Source organism: Acipenser ruthenus, chromosome 16, assembly GCF_902713425.1.
Source record: "Acipenser ruthenus chromosome 16, fAciRut3.2 maternal haplotype, whole genome shotgun sequence".
Lineage (NCBI taxonomy): Eukaryota > Metazoa > Chordata > Actinopteri > Acipenseriformes > Acipenseridae > Acipenser > Acipenser ruthenus.
The window spans coordinates 17,817,826-17,836,506 of NC_081204.1; positions in this window are offsets into that span (position 1 = coordinate 17,817,826).

The window sequence follows — 18,681 nt, forward strand, 5'->3', positions numbered from 1 at the left end:
AAAAACTTATTTTTTTTAAATTTTGTTAATCTAGGCGAGACCACTTTACAGATTCTGACGTCTATCAACACTGACATTCAAGGAAATCAAACATGCAAAGCAACAGTAACATGTGGTGAGTACAATTGTATATGTTCTGTATATCTTTGTAGTAATGTATGTATATATATATATGTATATATATATATGTGTATATATATATATATATATATATATATATATATATATTGTAAAATAGTGGGTTATGAGAAACAGCAGGGAGGGGGTTAAAACCTCCCTGCGAGAGAATGTTCAATTGTTTAATTTGTTTTATTGTTAATTATCATCCGCACCTGGGCGCTATTGGAAATTAAGCCCAGGTGCGGGGGTTTAAAAAGAGAGCAAGCAGTCTGCTCGAGGCTGCTAAAGAGAAGGAGGCAGAAAGGAGTGCTCTGCTTCCTAGCAGTCCCGAGAGAGAAGGTACGGTGCAAACCTGTATGGTTAAGTGTGTGGAACAGGGAAACGGTTTAGCCGTCCTGTGATAGTTAGGTTCCTGCGTGTGTAGTTAGTGCTCAGAAAGAGCTAGGTGTTTGTTTTTGTATTTTATTTAATTTTGTGTTTATTAAAAATATAGCGCGTGAGCGCTGGAAAAAATCCATTTCTCGTCTCTGGGTCAAGTTCTTAAAGGGGCAACGAACCCGAGTGGGTGAGTGCGTTTACAATATATATATATATATATGTGTGTGTGTATATATATATATATAGTTTTTGTAATTCATTTGTACGTAGTTATCATACAGCCCCAAAGGAATTTGTATACTCTCATTTTGGCCCCCGAGAAAAATATTCTTGCTCACCCCTGTAATGGATAATGTATGTATATAAATGTAGCTGCCAGCTATCCCAATTCTACTTCGTTTAGCTTCACAGACCCTGATTAGCACTAATCAGTGACTGTTCAATGCTGATGTAGGTCAGGCGTTGTCCGAGATTACTAATCAGGGTCTGTCGAACCAAAATGTGAAACGAAATTTGAAATTAAAATGTTCAACCTTTTCTTTTTTAAATATTACTTTCAAAGTGCTCTGACAGTTGTAAGTATAGGCAATGCAGTGAAAGTATTGCTTCAAAACACAGCTGTATCATTGCTTTTATATTAGCTAAAAGAAGAAGCCAAGATACAGTGACTAATTATTACATATATTATTCAATAGTTTCTTAGCAGACACCCTTATCCAGGGCAACGTACAATTATATCATGTTACTTTATTTATTTACTTTTTTTACATAGAATTACCTAGGTAAAGTACCTGCTTGCTCAAGGGTACAGCAGCAGTGTCCCCCACCTGGGATTGAACCCACAACCCTCCAGCCCAGAGTCCTAACCATTACTCCACACTGCTACTCCCTATATATATCTATCTATCTATCTATCTATCTATCTATCTATCTATATAAACACAAAATAAAACAAATATAACAAAACACAAATTAAACACCTAGCTCCGCTTTGGAGCGCTACCTAAACAGGTTATTTCCCCTCACCAACTCGCAGGACGGCTGAGCCATTTACCTGACTCCACAAACAAAACACACACGGGCTTAACACAGCACGCACTTTTAATTCTGGCAACTCGGAGACAGAGCACCTCTTCTGCCTCCTTCTACTCAGCAGCCTCGATCAGATTAACTGATCCTCTCTTATACCCTGCCCTGGCCCCAATTCCTAATTACTGCCCAGGTGCAGGTGATAATTAAATAAGAAAACAGTTAAATTAAACCATAAAACAATTAAACAAAACAAAGGTGATTTTTTTTTTGTCTTTTTCTCTTCAGGGAGGCTTCAACCCCCTCCTTGCTGTCTCACACATCCCGCTGCTGTTACAATATATACACTACCGGTCAAAAGTTTTAGAACACCTCCATCTTTCCAGTTTTTATTGAAATTTACGCAGTTTAATGTCTCAATGTACTCTGAAATTAAAGCATAGAACAAATAAACAATTGGAGATAAAAAAAATTTAATCTAAATTTTTGACTCATCAAAGTAGCCACCTTTTGCAGATATAACAGCCGAACACACTCGTGGCATTCTTTCTACAATGGAAATCAAATATTGTTCGGAAAGTTCTTCCCAACACTGTTGCAGAAGTTCCCACAAATGTGTTGCACTTGTAGGTTGCTTTGCTTTCACCCTTCAGTCCAGTTCATCCCAAACCAGCTCGATGGGGTTTAAGTCTGGAGACTGTGCTGGCCATTCCATGATTTGAAGCCTACCGTCTTGTTCTTTTCATCTAAGGTAGTTCTGACATAGCCTGGAGGTATGTTTTGGGTCATTATCTTGCTGTAGGATGAACCCCTGACCAACTAGGCGTATACCAGAGGGTATTGCATGGCGCTGCAAAATGCTGTGGTAGCAGTTTTGGTTCGGGTGCCACTAACTCTGTGCAAGTCGCCGACTCTGGATCCAGCAAAAGAGCCCCAGACCATCACGCTTCCTCCTCCATGTTTGACAGTTGGTGTCACACACCAAGGAACCATCCTTTCGCCTACTCGACGGCGTACAAAAACCATGCGTGATGAACTGAAGATTTCAAATTTTGATTCATCGGTCCATAAGACCTTCTTCCAGTCTTCAGTAGTCCACTGGCGGTGCTTCATGGCCCAGGCGAGCCTCTTTTTCTTATTTTGCCATCTTAGCAATGGCTTGCTTACTGCCTCTCGACCTGTCAAACCTGCAGCTCGAAGTCTTCTCTTCACTGTTGAAACTGAGACTTGCTTACTTCGACCAGTGTTAAGCTGTGCTTGAAGCTGTTGTCCTGTGAGCCGCCTATCACACAAGCTGTTGACTCTCAGACGCTTGTCTTCTGATTCTGTTGTGGCTTTGGGTCTGCCAGACCTCTTCCTGTCAGAGTTTCCTCCAGTTTCCAAGTGCCTTTTGATGGTGTAGGAAACTGTACTCACTGACACCTTGGCTTTCTTTGCAATTTCTCTAAAGGAAAGACCTACACTTTTAAAGGTTATAATGGTCTGTCTGTCTTCCTTTGTTAATTGCCTTTTTCTCGCCATTATGTGAGCAATATACTACTTCCTGCAGTACAATACTGTCCAAATAATGCTTAAGAGGGTGTAGTAACACAGTCTGTTCCAACACTGCTTTTATACAGACAGAGGGTTTGTAAGTAATCAACAAAAGTTGGGACACCTGTAGGAATTGTTAGCATCAAATTTCAAGGCTTAATTTACTTCCATTGCTGCAGAACAGATGTAAGTTGTTAACCCATTACTTGTTCCCTGAAAAAGGCCTTTTTGTATAACTCTGAAATGTACATTATTTTTCAGTTTTTGGTAACCTAAACTTTTTTTTTAACCTCTGGCAGTTTACCGCTTACCTTTGTACCATTTCAGGTTATTCACTGGACTTGAACTGCTTAAATTTCAATAAAAACTGGAAAAATGGGGGTGTTCTAAAACTTTTGACCGGTAGTATATATATATATATATATATATATATATATATATATATATACACACACACACACACACACACACACATATATATCTATCTATCTATCTATCTATCTATCTATATATATATTAGCTCATATAGGGAGTAGCAGTGTGGAGTAGTGGTTAGGGCTCTAAACTCATTTGTGATTTGTTGTGATTTGTGATTTTTAGTAAAGAAAATGAAGTATAATTTGTATTTGAACACAGTAAGAGAATAGAGACAGACTGCAGTGGACATTTTTATTAACAAATAAAACACAATAAACAGCACAAGGGCCAAACAAAAGGTTTAAAACACAAAACAACAAGAAATAAGAACAAAAACCTACACTCTAAAACACTTCCAGGCTGGGCTGAACCAAGTGAACAGCAGCAAACAAATACAGAAATACTGCCTCTCTCCATTTTAAGCCCTCCTGCCAGACAAAACTAAACACATAGCCCACAATATTTACAATGGGAGAGCTGTCCTGCCACAATACAGAACAAGCTGCTGTAATGATTCAGATTGCATAAACAAAGCCACCTCAGAGTTCCTGCGACATGGAGAGGACTTTTACTTTACTCTTTAATGCTAAATATTAGCGTAACTTGTCATTATAATAAGACTAAAGATGCATTTAATGGTATCTAAGATGATTATATTAAACAGAAATCAAAGTAGGTTACACACAATGGTGGAAATGGGCCGGAAGGAATCGGGGACCTTTGACAACCATCCAATCTTGACTCTTTTTTTTTTTTTTTTTTGTCCCTCTACGGGTATGGTAACTCTCCTGTGTAATAAAATTGCTTAGTGTCACCGCTCGCTCGTGTGTTTTTGCTAAGTGCTTAAGCGATCTCCTGGAATAAGGGAGCAGAGTGCTTCCTGGTTAGAATTGAGACTATTTGTTTGTTATTTGAGACGTTCTGACTATTTAAAAGTTTGGAGTTAAAATGTACATTTCAAATTTAAAAGTAAAACGTTGGAATTTAAAGATTAAATATATAATGACCCATTCCTATAACATCAGCACTATAATAAAATAAAACTTTATTTGGGGGCTCCTCTTGACCCCTGGTATAATTTTTATTTTTTAAACATATTGATGCGTTCCCCCGGTAAATCATTTCCATTTCCACCACTAGCTAAACATATATAGTACAAATGAATTGACACTTCACAAAACCCTTACTTTATTTATTTATTCATTCATTTATTTCACATTTATTCATTTTATTTATAGCACCAACCTGTTTAATTAGTGCAGTGAGCAAACTCCACAAAACAAGCAGCTTTATCTTTTTATCTTTTATCTATGTATATATATCTCGTGGCCACGGAATATATCTGTGCATGCCTCATAACTGTGCATGCCTCATAACTGCGCATGCCTCATAACTGCGCATGCCTCATAACTGCGCATGCCTCATAACTGCACATGCCTCATAACTCTACATGCCTCATAACTGCACATGCCCATTCCATGCTCAGGATATTCTCCTGTTGCAGACCGCGAGGAGAACAGAGGGAGGATGCGCAACAAAATCTTAGCACGTGTAAACTTATATTGTCTAATACTTTTAGTTTAGTTTTATATTCAAAGCTTGCAGCTGTTGTGAATAAACAGTGAAAAGAGGGAAGTATACACAAAGAATCTAAAGAAAAGTAAGGTAAGGGGTGGATCAGATAATTGTTAATATGAATAACTACCATGGCATTATTTATTTCTCTATTAGGATTAAGATAATGTACCATTTGTTTTCTCACATTCTGGAGACGTATTTTTAAATACCAATGTATTCCATGCTGCCACTAGAGGCGTCTAAATCAAGTTTGTAGGCTCAGCGCAAAGGAATATCCACGAAAACCCCTCCTTAGGGCATCCGATGATTCGAGGGCATTCTCCTAGGCACTAAAAAAAAAGAACCTTTTAAAGTAGGTTTCAGGGCATCGCCAATATATAATGGCACAGAGGCATCCTCCCTTGCAATGCCGAGGGGACCCGGAGAAAACCCACGCGGACATGGGGAGCACATGCAAACTCCACACCTGAGGCTGGAATTGAACCCAGGACCCTGGAGCTGTGAGGCAGCAGCGCTAACCACCACACCACCGTGCCACCCACACTTATCTGTCAAACAATAAAATAGAATGTATTATAAAAACACAGCATAACGACAACATTAAAAAATTCAGCAGTGAAGACTAAATAATACATTGCAAATAAGTAGCTAAAGCAATGCATTTCTGAAAATAAGGAGGGAGGGAGGAGGTGATTGATGCAGGTGAAGGGAGGAGTTCGGGCAGCCAGAGCTGGAAGGGGCTAGGAGAATGAATCATCGGGTACCCTGAGGAGGGGCTCTAGTGGATATTCCTTTGCGCTGCTCCCAGGCTACTTGTGACGACACTTTATTTAAACAGCACCCCAGAAAACAAAGCTGTGAGTTTGTGGTTCCTTTAAAAAAAAATGTTACACAAATTCTCTGCTCATGGATGCGACAAAACCAGAGTATCATTCTGTCCCACTGGGGCGAGGAGGAGAGCCACGCAGCAGGTGCTCAGTGGGAATGCAGGTCTTATTATTATTTGACAAGCCAAGTACATCACACACATCTTGTAAAGGCTAACTTTGCATAGCGAGATGCAGGGTTGTTTCGGGGGGGGAAGGGGAGTCTTGTAAAGGCTAACTTTGCATAGCGAGATGCAGGGTTGTTTCAGGGGGGAAGGGGAGTTTAAAAGGTGCGTAGCTTCTTGAGGTTCTGGAGAGTGACATCACGAGAGCAGAACTCCGAGCCAGCAGTCTCCAGGCCTTGGACATGTTTATATTTTTTAATCTTTAAACTTAAGCTCCAGAATGCGAGAAAACAAATGCTACATGATCTTAATCCTAATAAAGAAATGAAGTGATAGGTATTAATATTTACAATTATTTGATCCAACCCTCACCTTCCCTTTAACACTCTTTCAAATCTGTGATTGGTTTCTTATTGAAGGAGGATAAGAGGATAGAAATAAAGTTGTTTTAATTGTTTTCTTCTCCTTCCTGGAAACACACACATGGCATTTGTAATATATATATATATATATATATATATATATATATATATATATATATATATATATATATATATATATATATATTCTCTCGGTCATTATATAAAGTTGCAAAAAACATTTTTTTCAACACTGTTCAGATTTTTGCTAATTTCAAGTCCCTGTTTTTCACTGTGATTGTATGGATACTGAAAGAGCAGGAAACTGTCTGCCTTCACTGGGTTTCACTGTCCTACATTGACCCTGAGCTGTCCTGAGCTCTCACTGTCTGTGCTGCACTGTCCTGAGCTCTCACTGTCTGTGCTGGACTGTGCCAAGCTCTCAGTGTCTGTGCTACACTGTCCTGAGCTCTCACTGTCTGTGCTGGACTGTGCCAAGCTCTCAGTGTCTGTGCTGCACTGTCCTGAGCTCTTAGTGTCTGTGCTGCACTGTCCTGAGCTCTCAGTGTCTGCTGCGCTGTCCTGAGCTCTCAGTGTCTGTGCTGCACTGTCCTGAGCTCTCACTGTATGTGCTGGACTGTGCCAAGCTCTCAGTGTCTGTGCTGCACTGTCCTGAGCTCTCAGTGTCTGTGCTGCACTGTCCTGAGCTCTCAGTGTCTGTGCTGGACTGTCCTGAGCTCTCATTGTCTGTTCTGCACTGTCCTAAGCTCTCAGTGTCTGTGCTGCACTGTCCTGATTTCTCACTGTCTGTGCTGGACTGTGCCAAGCTCTCAGTGTCTGTGCTGCACTGTCCTGAGCTCTCAGTGTCTGTGCTGCACTGTCCTGAGCTCTCACTGTATGTGCTGGACTGTGCCAAGCTCTCAGTGTCTGTGCTGCACTGTCCTGGGCTCTCAGTGTCTGTGCTGCACTGTCCTGAGCTCTCATTGTCTGTTCTGCACTGTCCTGGGCTCTCAGTGTCTGCGCTGGACTGTCCTGAGCTCTCACTGACCCTGTTTGTGTTAAACTATATGAAGCTGTCAGTGCATTTCTGGGCTTCCAGCAACAAGCAGCATGTTTTTTACACAGCGCCAGCCCAACACATATTGCAATCACACCCAGAACAACTGGAACTAAAACAAACCAGTGCAGTCGTCCTTTCAGAACAGCTGGTGGTGTTGTGAGTTCAGCTGAAACCAGGACTAACTCAATCAGCTCCAACCCAATCTTATTGCGTGTATGAACCTCACAGCGGTACTTCCCAGCATCCTTCTCTGTGACTCTCCTCAGCAACAGTGAAGCATCCCCGCGCTGCAGCTCAGAATCAGACAGGCTGGTCCTGTTCACATACTGAGGGAGCTGATTGGCAAGCCAGTGCTTACCATTTGCATAAATGTGGACCTCCTTGTGTGTTTCCGCTCTTCTCCAGATCACAGCTGACCTCTCACCCCAGCCTCCTCCTTACTCGTGTTTTTGTGATTGACCCTGTCCTTCTCTGTGGCCATTTTTTTTTTTTGGCTGGAAACCTGATTCTCCTGAGTTTTTTACCCAAACGTGCACAGGCATTATCACTTCACGAGTCAATAACACTGCATGTAAACTCCACAATGTCTTCTCTGGGCAGGTTTGTGTTGGGAACAGTTGAACGGAAATGACTGTTTTTAAAAATGATGAAAAGATAAAAACTAAAATATATATCTTTCCTTGCTTTTAAGTCAAATCTGAGATACACCATTGATTGAATATTGAACTTTTTGTTTTGTATCTGCAGCTAAAACTGAAGCACTGTCTGTCATGGGCTTGGCTTCCTATCTCCCTAAGAGTTTTAAAGGGGAACTCAAGTTGTATTTTTTTTGTGTTTGTTACATGTTTGGACGTACATTTTCTTCTTCAAATTAAAACTGCTTGACATGAAAAACAGTTTAGTTGATTAGTACATGTCAATAAAATTCATATAGAATGGCTTTCCTACACTATTTGAGTCTTGTCTTGCTGACATCAAAAGTTGGATGTCTCAAAATGTTCTGCAATTAAACTCTGACAAGACAGAAGTTTTGTTGTTCGGTTCTCAGCAACAACCTGAGCTTGAAAACTGCCTAGAGAATGATTTGGGCATCCTGACTTAATATAATATCTAATATAAAACCTGATGTGAGAAACTTGAGGGTTATATTTGACTCTGATTTGGAGTTTTCCGAAAATGTCGAAAAATTATAAAAGTATCTTTTTATCACCTACATAACATTGCTAAAAGGCTGGTGCTGAGAAACTAACTTGTGCTTTCAGTTCATCAGGTCAGAAGGGAAACTGCAGTTTTTTTCTAATACGTGTGGAGTGAGGAAGGAGAGTGAGGAAGAAGGATGGGAGGAAAAAGGAGGAAGGGCTGCAGACAGCAGCAGCTGCAACCACTGCAGCAACAGCAGGACATCCACCGCCCAAGAGGGAGGAGTCAGTGCGTCCACAGCCCAAGAGGGAGAAATCGGTGCGTCCACAGCCCAAGAGGGAGAAGTCGGTGTGTCCACAGCCCAAGAGGGAGGAGTCAGTGCGTCCACAGCCCAAGAGGGAGAAGTCGGTGCGTCCACAGTCCAAGAGGGAGGAGTCGGTGCATCCACAGCCCAAGAGGGGGGAGGCCGAACGTCCACAGCCCAAGAGGGAGGAGCCGGTGCGTCCACAGCCCAAAAGGGGGGAGGCCGAACGTCTACAGCCCACGTCTCCACCAGCAGAGGGAGAGTACTTGCTGGTTCCATCTCCACCGCCATGGGAGAACTGCTTTATCCTGGGGATGCCAGTTCGCCATCGCCCAAGGATGCCTGCCTTGCACCGCCCAGGGATGCCACGTCTGGATCGCCTGGGGCTGCCTGCTGCTCCACATCGCTTGTGGAGCCATCAGTTACAGGGTACGAGGGAGAAGTGGCGCTCCCACTGCCGCCTCCATGGCTAGGGGCTCCCCTCCCGAGTTTGCCTCTGGAGGGTCCGCTGCTGCTGCCGTCGCCTCCGGAGGCTCCGCTGCTGCTGCCGTCGCCTCCTGAGGGTCCGCTGCGGCCGTCGCCTCCCGAGGGTCCTGCTTCGCCTGCGGTCGCTACAGGTCCTGCATCCTGCATGCAGCAGGAAATATTGTGGCTGGAGCCCCATGAAGGGGAGCTGCCGGCCACGAAGAGGGGGGGGGGGGGGGGGGTCAGGAGACCACCCCCATGGGCAGCCGGGCAGCTGCCAAGATTTCTTTGGCCGGAGAAGCTGGCCTGTGTGCGGTCAGCCTGGCCGCTACAGCTGTTGGGGTGGGAGGAGGACCTCCCACCGTGGCCGCCACCTTTGGCCAATTGCTGCCCCTGTTCCGGGACTGTGAAGCAGGACTTTGGGACTGAGGGGGGAGGTGGCCGTTGGGCCAGGTGTGCTTTGCACAAGGAGGGGGATATGTAACAGGGCGAGGTGCACTGTACATTGATTTGTTTGTTTTATTTTTACAACGGGGTCTCCCCCTCCACCCCTGTGCAATTTATTGTTTTGTATTATGATTTATTTATTTGTATTTAAATGACGACGAAAGCCGTGTGTTTTGGTGTATGATTTATTTATTATATTTACGATGACGTGTTATGGTTTATTTATAAATGACAGCATAGCCGAATGTTTGTTTTTTCGTACCGTTTGGTAGTGTGGATGGGAAGCCCCATCTACTATTAAAAAAACCTTGTGGAGAAGGTGGCCATCTCTTGAATTAAGTGATTCATTTGTTGCTAAATCAGAAGGTGGTCACCTGCATAAAAGCCTGCAGCTCTCCAAGTTCGGGGTGGGTTTTAGGAGCAAGAACGAGAGCGGAGAGAGCGAGGAGCGGGAGAGAATTTTGTGTTTGTGATTATTTTTGTTTAACCTTTTTATTTCGCTCTCTGAGCAAGTGTTTTCTGTTTAAATATTTTATTTATTTTTGTATTTAAAGAAAGCGTTTGTTTTGAACTGCAGTATTTTGGGTTTTTTTCCATCCTGCATCTGGCCTGACGTCACCACTCGTCCATCCCTGTCACAAAGGCATGTTAAAAACAAAAACCACGGTAGCCACACTGCTGACGCGCTTCAACCTCTATAAAGCATGTGTGATAATAGGCCTAATTATCACTTTCAGGTGGTCATACCTCCCAAATACTGTCACAAGGCTGGCTGAGTGGTGACACGTCAGACCCGGAAGAAACACAGACAGACAGTAGTGGTGAGTGAAACTGAGACGCAATGGTAGCTTTCAGAAGGTTTATTGCAAAATAAAAAGGTTGAACAAAACAGAAAAATAGGACACGGCACTTCACGCCAAAATAAAGAGACAAACAAAATGGACTATACAGTAAACAGACAGACAAAACACAGTGAGTTTCTATTTTTAACTATTATTATTATTATTATTACCTCCGTCTCCAATCCCGTTCTCCACTCACTGAACACCCAACCCCGAGTGAATGAAACGTGCATCTATTTATACTGTTGTGCTGGGATTCAATTACTATTTAATTATTCACTTGAATCCCAGCACGTGAATTAATTACGTGCAACCTCGTGCGCGCATATTACTTACTTTAAATGCACGTGCAGTGATGTGCAATCCCGTGCCTAAATACAATTATACATTTTTAAATACACGTGAAACACAGACCCGTTTATATCCCGTGTACCAATGACTATACACCAACATTAACACACGCACCATACAACACAACACACAAATGCACACAGGGGCGGGGTGCATTGCCACATATACCCCCCCCTTGTGCGCAGCACACATGGCCTCAACGGCCACCTCCCCCCTTAAAAACCCAGCAGTCCAGGACAAAGTCTCGGGCTGGGAAGGGAAGCTTCAGTGGGCCCATGGCTGGCAATGCTGTCAGCACCCCTGCCGGTAGCGGCACGGCTGACAGCATGCTGGTCCACTCCTGCAGCGAAATTGCTGCGGGGGATGGTGGTCTCCTGACCTCTCCCCCTTTCTTCGTAGCCGGTAGCTCCCCTTTCTGGGGCTCCGGCCACCGTACTCCCTGTGGTGGAGGTGCGGGAAGCAGAGACAGCTCCTGCTGTTCTGCTCCTGGCAGTGGCGGAGGCAGAGGCAGCTCCTGCTCCTCTGCTCCGAGCAGTGGCGGAGGCAGAGGCAGCTCCTGCTGTTCTGCTCCTGGCAGTGGCGGAGGCAGAGGCAGCTCCTGCTCCTCTGCTCCGAGCAGTGGCGGAGGCAGAGGCAGCTCCTGCTCCTCTGCTCCGAGCAGTGGAGGAGGCGGAGGCAGAGGCAGCTCCTGCTCCTCTGCTCCTGGAGGTGGCGGAGGAAGAGGCAGCTCCTGCTGCTCTGCTCCTGGCGGTAGTGGAGGCAGAGGCAGCTCCTGCTGCTCTGCTCCTAGTGGAGGAAGCGGTGGAGGTGGCGGAGGCAGAGGCAGCTCCTGCTGCTCTGCTCCTAGTGGAGGAAGCGGTGGAGGTGGGAGCAGCTTGTAGTCTCCTGGCGATGGAGGTGGGAGCAGCGTGTAGTCTCCTGACGATGGAGGTGGGAGCAGCGTGTAGTCTCCTGACGTTGCAGGGGACTGGTGCGGCTCTGCCTCTCTTGCAGGGGACTGGTGCGGCTCTGCCTCTCTTGCAGGGGACTGGTGTGGCTCTGCCTCACTTGCAGGGGACTGGTGTGGCTCTCCCGCTCTTGCAGGGGACTGTGGTGGAGGCAGTGGCGATGGGGCTGATGCTGGCCACTCAGAGGGAGGCTGTGGCTGGTGTGTGCCATGCTCCCTTCAGCAGCATAAATAGAGGCTGCTGGGGGACACCAGCATCCTGCCCTTCTCCCCCCCAGAAAAATTCAGGGGGTTGAGCCTGTAACTCCTCCCCTTCTGGCTCTTGGGATGGCAGCGATGGCCCCTCCCCCTCTAGCTCTCGGGACGGCAGCAGCAGGTGAACCAACAGGCATTCTACCTCTGCTGGCAGCTTGGGTCCTAGGGCTGTGGAAGCACTGACTTCCCCCTCTTGGGCTGTGGACGCACCGACTCCTCCCTTTTGGGCTGTGGATGCACCGACTCCTCCCTCTTGGGCTGTGGACGCACCGACTCCCCCCTCTTGGGCTTAGGACGTTCGGGCTCCCCCCACTCGGGCGTAGCGTGGGAGAAGTACAGTCGTGGACAAGTACAGCGCAGTTAGAAGCAGAAAGGAGGAAGTACATTTTTAAATTACATCTTGAAGTGCTTTAATCAGAAAACATTGCAGCTTAAAGCCTAACAGCTGCGTGTCTTTTTCTGATAACAAGCTGAAACTTGGAGCAGCTGATTCAAATTCCGCGGCATTCTGAGACACGGGGGAGAGGCGGAGCCTGCAGCACAATGCACAAACAAAGGCAGCCAGAGTTCAGAGCGAAAGCGTGTGGAAGCGACAGCGTGGGAGAAGTACAGTCCTGGACAAGTATAGCGCAGTTAGAAGCAGTTTGAAAGCAGGTTGACAGCTGCAGAAGCTAAACTGAACTTCCAAAAAAACAAACAAAAAAAAACATGGTCTTCAAGCCAGTAATCTGTGACAACTGCATGATGTGGGAAATCCGAGAAAACCCAACAGAGCTCAACCAAGTTTGTGTAAAGTGCCGCACGATCCAGGACTTGCTTCAACGAGTAAGTCTGTTAGAAAAGGAGCTGGAGGAAATGAGACAGCAACAGGAGCTTGAGGAGCTGACACACCCACAATTCATGGAAGTCTGCACCCCTAGCAGACTGAAAGCCACCAGGGAGCTGGGTTCAGATAGGCAGAGGCAGGGAAAAAAAGAAACTTCGTCAAACACAACCACCAGAAATCCAAACATCCAACAAATTTGAGCCACTTCAACATTTAGATGACCAAAACCAACATCAAGAGAATGAAAGGAACAACATCCAGGACCCTATAAACAGTGCTGGCCAGGCAGCAAAAAGAAGGGAGGTCATGATTGTTGGCACTCCATATTGAGAAACACAGCAAGTTCAGTTTGCAGTTTGGACCCCCTTACTACAACAGTGTGCTGCCTTCCAGGAGCCTCTTTCAAGCACATCACTGAGAACGTGGACAGGACGAACAGGAGACGACCCGGTAGTAGTCGTCCACATTGGTACAAACAACGTTGGAAGAGACAGACCAAGATCCCTACAAAACAAATTCAGAGAGCTAGGAAGGAAATTAAAAGACAAGACCAAAACTGTGGTATTTTCTGGGATACTGCCGGCACCTTGCAAAGGACCATATGGACAGCTGGAAATACATAATCAAAATGCATGGCTGAAATCGTGGTGCACACAGGAAGGCTTCATCTTTCTTGAACATTGGAGCACATTCTACAACAAGGACTATATATATAGGTGGGACGGACTGCACTTAAACAGAAAGGGAACCAATCTACTCAGAGAAAGGATCCTTGAGGAGGTCCAGATGCATTTAAACTAGAAAGGAAGGGGGGAGAAAACAAAAAAACAGAAGGGAGACCGCATCAAAACAAGGGCAACAACTCAGGTAAGACAACTATTAAATGTATTTATCTTAATGATAGAAGTCTCAGAAACAAAATGTTAGAACTTGAAGCTACTTCACTAATGAGTAATTACAATGTGTTAGGTGTTACAGAAACTTGGTTGTCTGAGAGTGATGGAGACAAATATAATATTGGTGGGTACACACTGTATAGAAAAGACAGAAGAGGCGGAGGGGTAGCGCTGTACATAAGAAATAGTCTTGAAGCCCAGGTGTTAAATCTGGACAAAGAAAACAATATCGAATCAATATGGGTCAGAATAATGGACAAAAATTCAAAGGGCAAAATAATAGGAGCATGCTATAGACCGCCAAATTCAGACGCTGAGCAAAATAATCTGTTATACAATGACATTCGAAATGCGTGTAGAAAAGGAGAAGCCATATTAATGGGGGATTTCAACTTCCCCTGTATAAAATGGGAGAACCTGGTGGGGAGCAGGACGGCCGAAATTGAAATGGTGGAAATGACAAATGACTGCTTCCTAACGCAATTTGTCAAGGCACCGACTAGAAGGGAAGCATGCCTTGATGTATTCTTTTTAAATAACGAAGACAGAATAACTAAAACAGAGGTCAGAGAGCCATTGGCAAACTCAGACCACAACATGGTCTCATTTGAAGTGTTTTTTAAAAGCCCAAAAGTAATGACTAAAGCTAAGGTTTACAATTTTAGAAAAGCAAACTATGAAGGTATGAAACAGAGACTAACAGAAGTAGATTGGAGTAAAATAGAGAAAACATCCACAGAAATAGGATGGCTGTCTTTTTTAAAATGTAGTACTAGAGGCGCAAAACAATTACATCCCAGAAGTAGACAAATCTAAATCTAAAACAAAATGGCCAAAATGGTTTAATAGATCAATTTAAAAAAATATTCAGTGAAAAAAGGCACTTTTCGGGGCGTTTAAAAGGGACCAAAAACAATGTACACAGAACGAGTACTTGGAATTGCAAACACACGTCAAAAAGGAAGTTAGAAAAGCCAAGAGAGAGAAAGAAATCAGTATTGCAAAGGGGGCTAAAACCAATTCCAATATTATAACAGCAAGAGAACATTCAAAGAGGAGGTTAAATGTCTAAGAGACACAAATGGCAAAATCATAGATGAAGAAAAAAAATAGCAAATATATTAAATGATTACTTTTCACAGGTTTTTACAAAGGAGGACATGGACAACATGCAGAAATGTCGACCTGTTCCTATCCAGTTTTAAATAACTTTAGCATAACAGAGGCAGAAGTGTTAAAGGGACTAGGAGCTCTTAAAATAAACAAATCCCCTGGGCCGGATGAGATCCTCCCAATAGTACTCAAAGAAATGAAAGTCGTTATTTACAAACCACTAACCAAGATCATACAACAGTCTCTTGACACAGGGGTTGTACCGACAGAGTGGAAAATTGCAAACGTAATACTGATCCACAAAAAGGGAGACAAAACCGAACCAGGTAACTACACACCAATAAGCCTGACTTCTATTATATGGAAACTTATGTAAACTATAATAAGATCTAAAATGGAAAATTACCTATATGGTAACAATATCCTGGGAGACAGTCAGCATGGTTTTAGGAAAGGGAGATCATGTCTAACTAACCTGCTTGATTTTTTTGAGGATGCAACATCGACAATGGATAATTGCAAAGCATACAACATGGTTTATTTAGATTTCCAGAAAGCTTTTGACAAAGTCCTGCATAAAAGATTAATTCTCAAACTGAACGCAGTAGGGATTCAAGGAAATGCATGCACATGGATTAGGGAGTGGTAACATGTAGAAAACAGAAAGTACTGATTAGAGGAGAAACCTCAAAATGGAGCGAGGTAACCAGTGGTGTACCACAGAGATCAGTATTAGGTCCTCTGCTTTTCCTAATCTACATTAATGATTTAGATTCTGGTATAGTAAGCAAACTTGTTAAATTTGCAGACGACACCAAAATAGGAGGAGTGGCAAACACTGTTGCAGCAACAAAGGTCATTCAAAATGATCTAGACAGCATTTAGAACTGGGCAGACACATGACAAATGACATTTAATAGAGAAAAGTGTAAAGTATTGCATGCAGGCAATAGAAATGTGCATTATAAATATCATATGGGAGATACTGAAATTGAAGAAGGGAACTATGAAAAAGACCTAGGAGTTTATGTTGACTCAGAAATGTCTTCATCTAGACAATGTGGGGAAGCTATAAAAAAGGCCAACAAGATGCTCGGATATATTGTGAGAAGTGTTGAATTTAAATCAAGGGAAGTAATCTTAAAACTTTACAATGCATTAGTAAGACCTCACCTGGAATATTGTGTTCAGTTCTGGTCACCTCGTTACAAAAAGGATATTGCTGCTCTAGAAAGAGTGCAAAGAAGAGCAACCAGAATTATCAGGGTTTAAAAGGCATGTCGTATGCAGACAGGCTAAAAGAATTGAATCTATTCAGTCTTGAACAAAGAAGACTATACGGCGATCTGATTCAAACATTCAAAATCCTAAAAGGTATAGACAATGTCGACCAAGGAGACTTTTTTGACGTGAAAAAAGAAACAAGGACCAGGGGTCATAAATGGAGATTAGATAAAGGGGCATTCAGAACTGAAGATAGGAGGCACTTTTTTACACAGAGAATTGTGAGGGTCTGGAACCAACTCACCAGTAATGTTGAAGCTGACACCCTGGGATCCTTCAGGAAGCTGCTTGATGAGATTCTGGGATCAATAAGCTACTAACAACCAAACAAGCAAGATGGGCTGAATGGCCTCCTCTCGTTTGTAAACTTTCTTATGTTCTTATGTGTGTGTAAATTCATATTTAGGCTCATTTCTTTCTGTTATCTTGAAGATCTAAATAATTGGATTCCATGTGAAATCAATATGTGAATGAGCACATGTGATTATCTACAAACCTGTACCTGTAAATCAGGATAGAACGTGCGAAAGACCATCATTCAGATTGAATTGTGTGCAGGATCGGACGTTGTAAAGGAGAGGTTCAGTATAGCTTACTGTCAGTGTGAGCATGGAAAGAGGGGATCCTGACTGCCTGATGCCTTCTGATATAGGGTGAGAAGTTTTCTGAATAATCTGTGCTCACTATTCATTGTACAATTAAGAAATTGTCATATAACTGGTAGTTGTTAAGTTGACGATTCAGAAATGAAAAAAAAAATGGAAAAAAACAGCAGAGAGCTGTACACCGGTGTCTAGACTAATTTGTGCTAAAACAACAAGCCAATAAAAATACAGCCAGATGACCTCACAAACAGAAATAGCGCTGCTGGTATTTTATTACCGTATTACAGCTTATTGTACCAGTAAAAACGAGGGAGAGGGAGAAACATGGAGTGAAGGTAGTTTTACTGTGAAATACAAAAATAGAGTAAAGGTAGAAGCTACACCAATCTGTGTTGGTTACAGTCTGGCACCATCATCAATCCGGCGTTTTTATATCGTGTCGCTTCTTATCACTCAACAGAACATTAATCTGGGTTTGTCCTATGTATTATTAATATATGGTATAATACCGTATTATACCCAATATATCATTTTATATTCATAACTGTCATGAAATTGTCTGAACAAATGTAACAAGCACAGTGAATATCTGAAAATGTATTCAATTAGCTGAATGAAATGGAATTCTCTGTGTAAAAAAGTGCCTTTCAGTTCTGAATGCTGTCTAGATCATTTTGAATGACCTTTGCTGCTGCAACAGTGCTTGCCACTCCTCCTATTTTTGTGTCATCTGCAAATTTAACAGGTTTGCTTACTATACCAGAATCTAAATCATTAATGTAGATTAGGAAAAGCAGAGGACCAAATACTGATCCCTGTGGTACACCACTGGTTACCTCGCTCCATTTTGAGGTTTCTCCTCTAATTCTTTAAGCATTACATAAAAATAAAAAACAATATTAATAGCGTTGAGGTAATAATCCCTATGTTTATACAATAGCACTTTAGCAAATGTTTAATATCAAAATAATAAGCGTAACTCAACTTTTGACCCATGTTTCAGCTCTGACCATACATCTCAGTGGAACATTATGACGTACTGTAGATACATAGGTAGATACTTCTACTCCTTACAATGGTCTGAACCCAATACTTTGAACTTCCTCCTACAGAAAAGATGTATGTGAACTGTTCATATTTAACACTATATAAACCAATGTTACGTTGTAACAAACACACCTTTAGCAAAAAAGCCAACTTTAACGAAAAAGTTACCTCCCTGAACTAAGTGCCAAAAACATTTAATAAAGGGGGAAAGGCGGGTCAACAGCGCAAAAGGATGCGGGATCTTTAAGTTACAAATACAAAACAAAAGGAACAATAATCGATCATTTAAACCAGACAATACATTTTCTGATTCTTCATAGGCGAACACACACACACACACACACACACACACACACACACACAGCGTGTACAGACAGACAATGAGCCCTTCAGCCTTGATCAAGACAAACAGGTATACTGAGCAGTAATTAAAGTCCTGAACAGAGCAAAACCACAGAGAAGAAAAGAAAACATTGCATCAAAACAAAGTAGCAAATAAAATTAAAAAAAAACAATCCAGTGAAAAAAATGAATGGAAACTATCTCACCACTCCTTGAAGAGTCCTTGATCCAGCGATGAATGAGAGAGTCCAGCCAGTCCAAACGATATCCAGGAATCCTTTATCAGCTATGACAATTTAACCAACCCACCAAACATTTAGCATTCATATGATCTACCTCAACATCTACCTCCA